This window comes from Hordeum vulgare, chromosome 6H, assembly GCF_904849725.1.
Source record: "Hordeum vulgare subsp. vulgare chromosome 6H, MorexV3_pseudomolecules_assembly, whole genome shotgun sequence".
Classification (NCBI taxonomy): Eukaryota; Viridiplantae; Streptophyta; class Magnoliopsida; order Poales; family Poaceae; genus Hordeum; species Hordeum vulgare.
This window is the reverse complement of record NC_058523.1, coordinates 352,766,308-352,779,061: the sequence shown is the minus strand read 5'-3', so window position 1 is coordinate 352,779,061 and position 12,754 is coordinate 352,766,308.

Genomic DNA, 12,754 nt, shown 5'->3' with positions numbered 1-12,754 from the left:
ATCCTATGTTTGAATAAGTGGCTAACTTACGCAAAAGAGAAGTGAAGGTGGTCTACGCTAACGGTCGGGAATTACTTGATCAGTAAGTGATCCTGAACACCTACCTACGGCATTCATAACCCCACCGTGTTCCCGATCGAAGAGAGATCTTCGAAGGGACAGTCACGGTTACGCACGCAGTTGGCAGTTTTATTTGTTTATGTTTAAGTTCTCTAATACCGGATGTTAACAAAATATTCCAAGTTGCCACATAACCGCGGGCACGGCTTTCCGAAAGATTAAACCCTGCAGGGGTGCTCCAACTAGTCCATCACAAACGAACACAGGCCGCAAAGGCATCCTCTATCACGAATCTCGTGATCTCGTCGGATTCCTTAGAGGAAAACCTCAACTCTGTGGAAAACCAAAGCTTCACTCGGATTCCTATACGCAAGATATATCGCTAAGGTAAGACAAGGCTAGCAGGACCTCCCGTCGTGTCGACGACCCTGATAAGAGCCGCGTATCTCAGTCTCAGGACACGACAGATGAGCTAGACGTCGGGATGGCTAAACCTCTAGGTGACCAGTGGGGCCCCGGACATCGCTCAGGTGGGGCCAACACTCATGAGGAGCATTGACCCGGGTTCTTAATTAAATTCCTCGGGGTAGCTATTCCCTATGCAGATTATTATGTGATTAGCAGATTAAAACCAAAGTTGGGTCCTGCCGGACAAGCCTTAGCACTACGCGATTTATTAAGGGGGTCCCCATAACAACCCCGAACGTGTTAGGAGCGATCATTATGGAATCAAACGCCGGTAACCGGTAACTAATAACGGAACAAAACACCCGGCAAAAAGGCTAGGCCTCCCGTCATTTACCAAGTATATATGTGCATTAATTAATTAACAGAATTTAAAATAATGATAACAAGCTCATGTTATCACATGAGGCAAAGCACCTGCAACTAACAAAGCTAACATTAGAAGCTGAGCAAGCCCTCTTAGCCATACAAGTTTGCTAGGAAGGAGTACGGTGTTTGGGCTCATGGCATATGAAGAGGCAATTTAAGTTCAGTGGTAGGCAGCGAGCAATATGACATGGAAACGAAACTAACATAACAAGTCTAGAGATGGAATCAAGGTCATATCATCTTGCCTGTGATATCCTCAGCTTGGAATGGTTCTGGATCGTCCTGCACGTACTCTCCTGACTCCACATATTCGTTCTCCGATCCCGGTGCTACCCAACATAAGAATAACATCCAATAAACAGAAGCACCACAAAATGCAACAATCACATGATGCATGAAATGAAAGTTGAGCATGCACCACTATTTCTATCACTAGCACAAGCAAAATAAACTACTGCAAGTTTCTGGACAGAACTGTACACTAAGCTATTTTGACATGCATGAGAACGACATGAACAGATGCGGCTTGTGAAAACGGTACAAAACCATATAAAGAATATTGCAAACGGAGCTACGGATCAACGGGAATCAACGAAACAATATATGAAGCTCTACGTGAAAGATTCAACACCCCACTCACAAGTGGCACAAATCTGGTATTCCCAGGTTGCCAAGACATGTAACAACCCAACATGAATTAATTGGAGCAAGGTAGAACATTACAACATCAATTAAGCACATACTTTGAACAAAAAGACAAAACTACATAATCTGCCATAATCTGCATCTTAGCTCTTTGGGAGCTGCATGCAACATAGCTACAGGTCTTCAAACATGACAATTAATATATGTGGCTGTTCCCAACCAAGAACACTACAAGCACCATCAAGAATCACCGCAAAAGGAATTAAACTCTAGAAGATACAAGGCCACAAACTTTCCCAAAACCATCAGATCTCAGGGACTTAGTGAAAATTCCTGCACCTGAGTTTCGGTTTCTGTTCTGAAGCTTTTGACAGTAATCAAAACACAACCTACTGGACTCCAAATGACTTGAAAATTGACAGGAAGCTTCACAAACATACCAGGTTAAAAATACTAGCACTGAACTAAGGCTATTTCTCAACAGAATGACCAGCACATCCTCATCTACAGGGGAAGAAAATGTTTCCAGAATCCCAGACTTAGTGAAATTTTCAGAGTTCAATAATCTGGAATTTTCCAGCCACATGCCCACTTTGTCTAGGCATAGTTTGCACACACATGACACCAAGAGGTAATTGACACCACTATGGTGTTGAGCACAAACCCCTACTATTAACACACAAAAACCCATGCCCTTGGGCTCCACCTATACCATGGAATCAAGGACCAAACTTTCAACAAAACTGCAAATGCAACTCCATAAAGTATACTTCTAAGATGACAACTACATAGGTTGAGTTTCATGTGCACAATGACAAAGTGACATGGGGGTTTGAACTCCATGTTTGTGTCATGCACATCAACAACACCAACACATATACCACACTATCACTAGCATCAAGCACAACAAACTATAACTCCTATGCTACAAGAGAGTATGCACACCCTCACATATGGGCATGTGATGGTACACACGCTCACATGCACCACAAGGAACACCCTTGGAGTCATGTCACCCTCAAGGTGCAACCCCCATAAGAATATACACATGCTTAACTAGCAAACTCCACCTACACATGCTACACATAGCTTGCACCACATGGCAAACATACACACACCATAGGATCTAGCAACTCTATACTTACTTGCACCCAACAAAAAAATGCACTTGTAAGCATGATAAGGCTACATGATCTCCTACACATGATTTTAGCTACATAAGCACCCCTAGTGCAAATACACACACATGCTTGCAAGCACCCTACACCAACATCTTTGCAAGGTGTGTGGGGCAAAATCATACACACACACACACACTTATGCACGTAAACACCCCTTGTGTGTGTTCCACCATGCACACACTGCTGTTGGAAATATGCCCTAGAGGCAATAATAAAATGGTTGTTATCATATTTCCTTGTTCATGATAATCGTCTATCGTTCATGCTATAATTGTATTGACAGGAAACAGTAATACATGTGTGAATGAATAGATCACAATGTGTCCCTAGAAAGCCTCTAGTTGGCTAGCTCGGTAGTCAATAGATGATCATGGTTTCCTGATCATGGACATTGGATGTCATTGATAACGGGATCACATCATTGGGAGAATGATGTGGTGGACAAGACCCAATCCTAAGCCTAGCACTAGATCGTATTGTTCGTATGCTAATGCTTTTCTAATGTCAAGTATCTTTTCCTTCGACCGTGAGATTGTGCAACTCCCGGATACCGTAGGAGTGCTTTGGGTGTATCAAACGTCACAACGTAACTGGGTGACTATAAAGGTGCACTACGGGTACCTCCGAAAGTGTCTGTTGGGTTGGCACGAATCGAGATCGGGATTTGTCACTCCGTGTGACGGAGAGGTATCTCTGGGCCCACTCGGTAGAACATCATCATGAGCTCAATGTGACTAAGGAGTTAGTCACACGATGACGTGCTACGAAACGAGTAAAGAGACTTACCGGTAACGAGATTGAACAAGGTATAGGTATACCGACGATCGAATCTCGGGCAAGTTCTATGCCGACAGACAAAGGGAATCGTATACGGGATTGATTGAATCCTTGACATCGTGGTTCATCCGATGAGATCATCGTGGAGCTAGTGGGAGCCACCATGGGTATCCAGACCCCGCTGATGGTTATTGGCCAGAGAGGTGTCTTGGTCATGTCTGCCTGTCTCCCGAACCCGTAGGGTCTACACACTTAAGGTTTGATGATGCTAGGGTTATAGGGAATTGTTATACGAGATTACCGAAAGTTGTTTGCAGTCCCGGATGAGATCCCGGACGTCACGAGGAGCTCCGGAATGGTCCAGAGGTAAAGATTGATATATAGGACGGATGGTTTCGGACACCGGAAGTGTTTCGGGCATCATCGGTAACATACCGGGACCACCGGGACCACCGGAGGTGGTCCCGGGGGACCACCGAAGGGGGGTGACGACCCCGGGAGGCTAGATGGGCTAAGTGGGGAAGGGAACCAGCCCCTAAGTGGGCTGGTGCGCCCCCACCCAGCCCATGTGCACCAGAAAAAAGGGGAAGGGGGGGAACCCTAACTAAGGTGGGCCTTAGGCCCACCAGAGGGGTGCGCCACCCCTCCCCCTTGCCCTGGCCGCCACTCCCCCCATCTGGGAGGGCTGCCGCACCCCCTAGGGTGGGAACCCTAGGGGTGGCACCCCCTCTCCCCTTCCCCTATATATAGTGGGCACTTTTGGCCTTTGGAGGGCACGGTTTTCCCTCTCCCTCGGCGCAGCCCTGCACTTCTTCCTCCTCCTCTCTGCCGGCGTTTGGCGAAGCCCTGCCGGGAGACCTCGTCTCTCCACCAACACCATGCCGTCGTGTTGCTGGTCTTCTTCCCCAACCTCTTCCTCCTCCTTGCTGGATCAAGGTGCGGGAGACGTCACCGGGCTGCACGTGTGTTGAACGCAGAGGTGCCGTTGTTCGGCACTAGATCGGAATCGCTGCGAGTACGACTCCATCAATCGCATTCTAGCAACGCTACCGCTTAGCGATCTTCAAAGGTACGAAGATGCTCTTAGCCCTCTCTCGTTGCTGGTCTCTCCATAGGAAGATCTGAATAAGCGTAGGAAAATTTTGAATTTATGCTACGTTCCCCAACAGTGGCATCCGAGCCAGGTTTTCTATGCGTAGATTCTATGCACGAATAGAACACAAAAGTTGTGGGCGATGGTTTGTCAATTTGCTTTCCGTTACTAGTCTTATTATTTTCCGGCGGTATTGTGGGATGAAGCGGCCCGGACCGACCTTACACGTACGCTTACGTGAGACTGGTTCCACCGACAGACATGCACATCGTGCATAAAGGTGGCTAGCGGGTGTCTGTCTCTCCTACTCTAGTCGGATTGGATTTGATGAAAAGGGTCCTTATGAAGGGTAAATAGCTTTGGCATATCATCGTTGTGGCTGTCACGTAGGTAAGAAGGCGTTCTTGCTAGAAACCCAAATCAGCCACGTAAAACTTGCAACAACAATTAGAGGACGTCTAACTTGTTTTTGCAGGGTTTGACATGTGATGTGATATGGCCAAAGTTGTGATGTTGCATGTATGATGTATGAGATGATCATGTTATTGTAATAGGTTTCACGACTTGCATGTCGATGAGTATGACAACCGGGAGGAGCCATAGGAGTTGTCTTAATTTATTGTATGAGATGCAACGCCTTGTGCTTACTATTTTACTTCATTGCTAACGGTTAGCCATAGTAGTAGTGATAGTAGTAGTTGGCGTGACGACTTCATGGAGACACGATGATGGAGATCATGATGATGGAGATCATGGTGTCACGCCGGTGACGATGATGATCATGCGATGCCTGAAGATGGAGATCGAAAGAGCAAAGATGATAATGGCCATATCATGTCACTATATGATTGCACTGTGATGTTTATCATGTTTTACATCTTATTGCTTAAAACGACGGTAGCATAATAAGATGATCCCTCTTAAAATTTCGAGAACGTATTCCCCTAAGTGTGCACCGTTGCGAAGGTTCGTTGTCTCGAAGCACCACGTGATGATCGGGTGTGATAGATTCTAACGTTCGCATACAACGGGTGTAAGCCAGATTTACACACGCGAAACACCTAGGTTGACTCGACGAGCTTAGCATGTACAGACATGACCTCGAATACAAGAGACCGAAAGGTCGAACATGAGTCGTATGGTTGAATACGATCAACATGAAGTTGCTCACCATGGTGACTAGTCCGTCTCACGTGATGATCGGACACGGGTTAGTCAACATGGATCATGTATCACTTAGATGACTAGAGGGATGTCGATTTAAGTGGGAGTTCATACTTAATTTGATTAAATGAACTTAATTGTCATGAACTTAGTCTAAAAGTTGTCTTTACAAATATTGTAGATGTCCAACGTCAACCTCAACTTCAACGCATTCCTAGAGAAAAACAAGCCGAAAGATGATGGTAGCAACTATGCGGACTGGGTTCGCAACCTGAAGCTCATCCTTGAAGCAGCTAAAAAGGCTTATGTCCTTAATGCGCCACTAGGTGACCCTCCCGCTCCCGCAGCAGCCCAGGACATTCTAAACATCTGGCAAGCGCGGAGTGATGACTACTCTCTGGTCAGGTGTGGCATGTTATACAGTTTAGAAACGGGGCTCCAAAGACGTTTTGAGCAACACGGGGCATATGAGATGTTCCAAGAGCTGAAGCTAGTTTTTCAAGCTCATGCCCGTGTCGAGAGATATGAAGTCTCCGACAAGTTCTTCAGCTGTAAGATGGAGGAGAACAGTTCTGTCAGTGAGCACATACTCAAAATGTCTGGGTTACACGGTCGTCTGACTTCACTTGGAGTCGAACTTCCGGATGATGCCATCATTGACAGAATACTCCAGTCTCTCCCACCAAGCTACAAAGGCTTTGTGCTTAACTACAACATGCAAGGGATGGAGAAAACCATTCCCGAGTTGTACTCGATGCTCAAGTCTGCAGAAGTAGAAATCAAGAAGGAGCATCAAGTGTTGATGGTCAACAGGACCACTAGTTTCAAGAAAGGCAGGGGTAAGAAGAACTTCAAGAAAGACGGCAAAGCTGTTGCCGCGCCCGGTAAGCCAGATGCCGGGAAGAAGAAAAAGAACGGACCCAAGCCTGAGACTGAGTGCTTCTACTGCAAGGGAAAAGGTCACTGGAAGCAGAACTGCCCCAAATACTTAGCGGACAAGAAGGCCGGCAACGTTAAAGGTATATGTGATATACATGTTATTGATGTGTACCTTACCAGAGCTCGTAGTAGCTCCTGGGTATTTGATACCGGTGTTGTTGCTCACATTTGCAACTCAAAGCAGGAACTGCGGAATAAGCGGAGACTGGCCAAGGACGAGGTGACGATGCGCGTCGGGAATGGTTCAAAGGTTGATGTGATCGCCGTCGGCACGCTACCTCTACATCTACCGTCGGGATTAGTTTTAAACCTTAATAATTGTTATTTAGTACCAGCTTTAAGCATGAACATTGTATCAGGGTCTTGCTTAATGCGAGACGGCTACTCATTTAAGTCAGAGAATAATGGTTGTTCTATTTATATGAGTGATATGTTTTATGGTCATGCTCCGCTGGTGAATGGTTTATTCTTGATGAATCTCGATCGTGACGTTACACATATTCATAGTGTGAGTACCAAAAGATGCAAAGTTGATAATGATAGTCCCACATACTTGTGGCACTGCCGCCTTGGTCATATCGGCGTTAAACGCATGAAGAAGCTCCATACTAATGGACTATTAGAGTCTCTTGACTTTGAATCATTTGACACATGCGAACCGTGCCTCATGGGCAAGATGACTAAGAATCCATTCTCAGGAATAATGGAGAGAGCAACCGACTTATTGGAAATAATACATACTGATGTGTGTGGTCCAATGAACGTTGAAGCTCGCGGTGGTTATCGTTATGTTCTCACTCTCACCGATGATTTGAGTAGGTATGGGTATATCTACTTGATGAAGCACAAATCTGAGACGTTTGAAAAGTTCAAGGAATTTCAGAGTGAGGTTGAGAATCAACGTGACAGAAAAATTAAATGTCTATGATCCGATCGTGGAGGAGAATATTTGAGTCACGAGTTTGGCACACACCTAAGGAAGTGTGGAATCGTTTCACAACTGACGCCGCCTGGCACACCGCAGCGTAACGGAGTGTCTGAACGTCGTAATCGCACTTTACTAGATATGGTACGATCTATGATGTCTCTCACCGACTTACCGCTATCATTTTGGGGATACGCATTAGAAACTGCAGCATTCACTTTATATAGGGCACCGTCTAAATCCGTTGAGACGACACCGTATGAACTATGGTTTGGCAAGAAACCTAAGTTGTCGTTTCTTAAAGTTTGGGGCTGCGATGCTTATGTGAAGAAACTTCAACCAGAAAAGCTCGAACCCAAAGCGGAAAAATGCGTATTCATAGGATACCCTAAGGAAACAATTGGGTATACCTTCTATCTTAGATCCGAAGGTAAAACCTTTGTGGCCAAGAACGGATCCTTTCTAGAGAAAGAGTTTCTCTCGAAAGAAGTAAGTGGGAGGAAGGTAGAACTTGATGAGGTAATTACACCGCCTCTCGAACAGGAAAGTAGCGCAACACAAGAAGTTGTTCCAGTGGTGCCTACACCGACTGAAGAGGAAGTTAATGATGATGATCATGAAGCTTCGGATCAAGTTACTACTGAACCGCGAAGGTCCACAAGGGTACGCTCCGCACCAGTGGTACGGCAACCCTGTGATGGAAATCATGTTGTTAGACAACGGTGAACCTTCGAGCTATGAAGAAGCAATGGCGGGCCCAGGTTCCAACAAATGGCTTGAAGCCATGAAATCCGAGATAGGATCCATGTATGAGAACAAAGTATGGACTTTGGTGGACTTGCCCGATGACCGGCGAGCCATAGAAAATAAATGGATCTTCAAGAAGAAGACTGATGCAAACGGTAATGTAACCGTTTACAAAGCTCGACTTGTCGCAAAGGGTTTTCGACAAATTCAAGGAATTGACTACGAAGAGACTTTCTCTCCCGTAGCGAAGCTGAAATCAGTCCGAATCATGTTAGCAATTGCCGCCTTTTATGATTATGAAATTTGGCAAATGGACGTCAAAACAGCGTTCCTTAACGGGAATCTTAAGGAAGAGTTGTATATGATGCAACCAGAAGGTTTTGTTGATCCTAAAGGTGCTAACAAAGTATGCAAGCTCCAGCGCTCCATCTATGGGCTGGTGCAAGCATCTCGGAGTTGGAACATTCGCTTTAATGAGGTGATGAAAGCGGGTTCATACAGGTTTACGTAGAAGCCTGTTTGTACAAGAAAGTGAGTGGGAGCTCTGTAGCTTTCCTCGTACTATATGTGGATGACATATTATTGATGGGGAATGATATAGAGATGTTGGAGAGCATAAAGGCCTATTTGAACAAGAGTTTTTCAATGAAGGACCTTGGAGAAGCTGCATACATATTAGGCATCAAGATCTATAGAGATAGATCGAGACGCCTCATAGGTCTTTCGCAAAGTACATACCTTGACAAGATACTGAAGAAGTTCAATATGGAAAAACTCAAAGAAAGGGTTCTTGCCAGTTTTGCAAGGTATGAGATTGAGTAAGACTCAGTCGCCGACCACGGCAGCAGATAGAGAGAAGATGAGTTCTGTCCCCTATGCTTCATCCGTGGGCTCTCTAATGTATGCCATGCTGTGTACCAGACCTGATATAAACCTTGCGATAAGCTTGGTAGGGAGGTACCAAAGTAATCCCGGTGCAGAACACTGGACAGCGGTCAAGAATATCCTTAAGTACCTGAAAAGGACTAAGGAAATGTTTCTCGTTTATAGAGACGACGAAGAGCTCGTCGTAAAGGGTTACGTCGACGCTAGCTTCGACACAGATCCGGATGACTCTAAGTCACAAACCGGATACGTATATGTGTTGAATGGTGGGGCAGTGAGCTGGTGCAGCAGCAAGCAAGAAGTCGTGGCAACATCTACATGTGAAGCGAGTACATAGCTGCTTCAGAAGCGGCTCATGAAGGAATTTGGATGAAGGAGCTCATCACCGACCTTGGAGTGGTTCCAAGCACGTCGGGTCCTATGACACTCTTCTGTGATAAAACTGGAGCCATTGCCATAGCCAAGGAGCCCAGGTTTCACCGGAAGACGAAGCACATCAAGCGCCGCTACAACTTCATCCAGGACCATGTCCAGAGTGGAGTGATAGATATTTGTAAAGTACACACGGATCTGAATATTGCAGACCCGTTGACTAAACCTCTTCCACGAGCAAAACATGATCAGCACCATAATGCTATGGGTGTTCGATACATCACAATGTAACTAGATTATTGACTCTAGTGCAAGTGGGAGACTGTTGGAAATATGCCCTAGAGGCAATAATAAAATGGTTGTTATCATATTTCCTTGTTCATGATAATCGTCTATCGTTCATGCTATAATTGTATTGACAGGAAAGAGTAATACATGTGTGAATGAATAGATCACAATGTGTCCCTAGAAAGCCTCTAGTTGGTTAGCTCGTTAGTCAATAGATGATCATGGTTTCCTGATCTTGGACATTGGATGTCATTGATAACGGGATCACATCATTGGGAGAATGATGTGGTGGACAAGACCCAATCCTAAGCCTAGCACTAGATCGTATTGTTCGTATGCTAATGCTTTTCTAATGTCAAGTATCTTTTCCTTCGACCGTGAGATTGTGCAACTCCCGGATACCGTAGGAGTGCTTTGGGTGTATCAAACGTCACAGCGTAACTGGGTGACTATAAAGGTGCACTACGGGTACCTCCGAAAGTGTCTGTTGGGTTGGCACGAATCGAGATCGGGATTTGTCACTCCGTGTGACGGAGAGGTATCTCTGGGCCCACTCGGTAGAACATCATCATGAGCTCAATGTGACTAAGGAGTTAGTCACACGATGACGTGCTACGAAACGAGTAAAGAGACTTACCGGTAACGAGATTGAACAAGGTATAGGTATACCGACGATCGAATCTCGGGCAAGTTATATACCGACAGACGAAGGGAATCGTATACGGGATTGATTGAATCCTTGACATCGTGGTTCATCCGATGAGATCATCGTGGAGCTAGTGGGAGCCACCATGGGTATCCAGACCCCGCTGATGGTTATTGGCCAGAGAGGTGTCTCGGTCATGTCTGCCTGTCTCCCGAACCCGTAGGGTCTACACACTTAAGGTTCGATGACGCTAGGGTTATAGGGAATTTTTATACGAGATTACCGAAAGTTGTTCGGAGTCCCGGATGAGATCCCGGACGTCACGAGGAGCTCCGGAATGGTCCGGAGGTAAATATTGATATATAGGACGGATGGTTTCGGACACCGGAAGTGTTTCGGGCATCACCGGTAACATACCGGGACCACCGGGACCACCGAAGGGGGGTGACGACCCCGGGAGGCTAGATGGGCTAAGTGGGGAAGGGAACCAGCCCCTAAGTGGGCTGGTGCACCCCCCACCCAGCCCATGTGCACCAGAAAAAAGGGGAAGGGGGGAACCCTAACTAAGGTGGGCCACCCCTCCCCCTTGCCCTGGCCGCCACTCCCCCCATCTGGGATGGCTGCCGCACCCCCTAGGGTGGGAACCCTAGGGGTGGCACCCCCTCTCCCCTTCCCCTATATATAGTGGGCACTTTTGGCCTTTGGAGGACACGGTTTTCCCTCTCCCTCGGCGCAGCCCTGCACTTCTTCCTCCTCCTCTCTGCCGGCGCTTGGCGAAGCCCTGCCGGGAGACCTCGTCTCTCCACCAAAACCACGCCGTCGTGTTGCTGGTCTTCTTCCCCAAACTCTTCCTCCTCCTTGCTGGATCAAGGTGTGGGAGACGTCACCGGGCTGCACGTGTGTTGAACACGGAGGTGCCGTTGTTCGGCACTAGATCGGAATCGCTGCGAGTACGACTCCATCAACCGCGTTCTAGCAACGCTTCCGCTTAGCGATCTTCAAAGGTACGAAGATGCTCTTACCCCTCTCTCGTTGCTGGTCTCTCCATAGGAAGATCTGAATAAGCGTAGGAAAATTTTGAATTTATGCTACGTTCCCCAACAACTCCATCATCAACCTTCACCAAGTCTATCACATACACACACTCCTAAACTAGGCAGGAAAGGAAAAACGCCAAGGAAGAAAAGAAATACCAAGTTACAAATTAACAGGGCTGTTTAGCTACCAAATAGCAAGGAAGAGAGAAAAAAGAAAAACAAGGGTCAGCCAAAAGGGGAGGTGCTGGGGTCGAACCCCAGACGTACTGGAGTGCAAACTGCAGCCCTTCCACTCTGTTAGGCTCTAGGTACTCGACATAGGAGGATCGATGCAGGAGAACTACTTACTGCGCTGCCCTACTGATGAAACAGGAAAAGGAAAAACAAAAGGGGGGGGTGCTCCTACTGGGAATCGATCCCTGCACCTGACGAAGACACACGCACAAACAACCACTAGGCTACGTTGCAATGACTGACGGAGGAGGGATCTAACGCAACATAGCATGGCCTCGAACCTACTCCCTGGCATGCACCAGCAAGCTGGTGACAGAGAGGTCACCGGAGATGGTATTCTCTACCACGGCCTCTACCACGCCTGCGGGAAAGGGGAAGAAGCACCTGCATCTACACTGAAACTACTCACACCGAGCGCTCTACCCCTACGCACACACCACACAAGCTCCTGCCGTTCTCTCCTCTGAACAGAGGAGCACGGCTGCTACACCGGCAGATCCAACCGAGGAGAAGGGAGGAGGAGCGGTCGTCACCTAGAGCAGGAAGAGGGGGCGCCGATCTGTGGAGGGAGAATCGCCGGAGGGGAAGAAGGCCGTCGACGTAGAAGTTCCTGATCTGCAGAACCGATGCAGGGGAAGGAGCACTAGGAACTCGCCGTAGACGTGGTCGGATCCGTCGGAGCAATCGGTCCCCGGGGCTCCTAGCGCCGGGAATGGATCGCGGGGATCCACCTCGAGCCCCCGGACATGGCGACGGCGGCGAACGGAGACGGGAGCGCGGCGTCCGCCGGCGAGGAGCTGCTCACTCTCGGTCTAACCCTACAGAGTCTCACCTGCCGACGGGAGAAGAGAGAAGGGAAGGAAGAGAGGTGGCGGCGACAGGAGGGAATGGAGGAACCCTAGGCGAGGGGAGGGAGGCACGGACGCC